Here is a 306-nt window from a genome sequence, read left to right as displayed (position 1 = left end):
GGGGACCCAGCCACAACTTCCTTGGGCAACCTGTTCCAGTGTCTCACCATCCTCAGAGTGAAGAAAATCTTCATAACCAACAGAGAGAAACAGACACTTCCACAGCCTGATGCATCTTGTGTTAATGTAAATGTCAGCAGCTGGTTCAGAATAATTAAATATTTTAAGTGTCCATTACTCTCCACTGACTTTTGAGGCAGCAGAAAACAACCAGCTCACGTGCAGTTGTCTACACTGCAGAAATCTGAAGCCAGATAAGATAAGTCCTGCTAAAGCATCTAGAAATACAACCTAGAAATGTTATCA

The sequence above is a fragment of the Antrostomus carolinensis genome, unplaced genomic scaffold (assembly GCF_000700745.2).
Source record: "Antrostomus carolinensis isolate BGI_N321 unplaced genomic scaffold, ASM70074v2 scaffold23079, whole genome shotgun sequence".
Classification (NCBI taxonomy): domain Eukaryota; kingdom Metazoa; phylum Chordata; class Aves; order Caprimulgiformes; family Caprimulgidae; genus Antrostomus; species Antrostomus carolinensis.
This window is presented reverse-complemented; position numbering follows the sequence as displayed.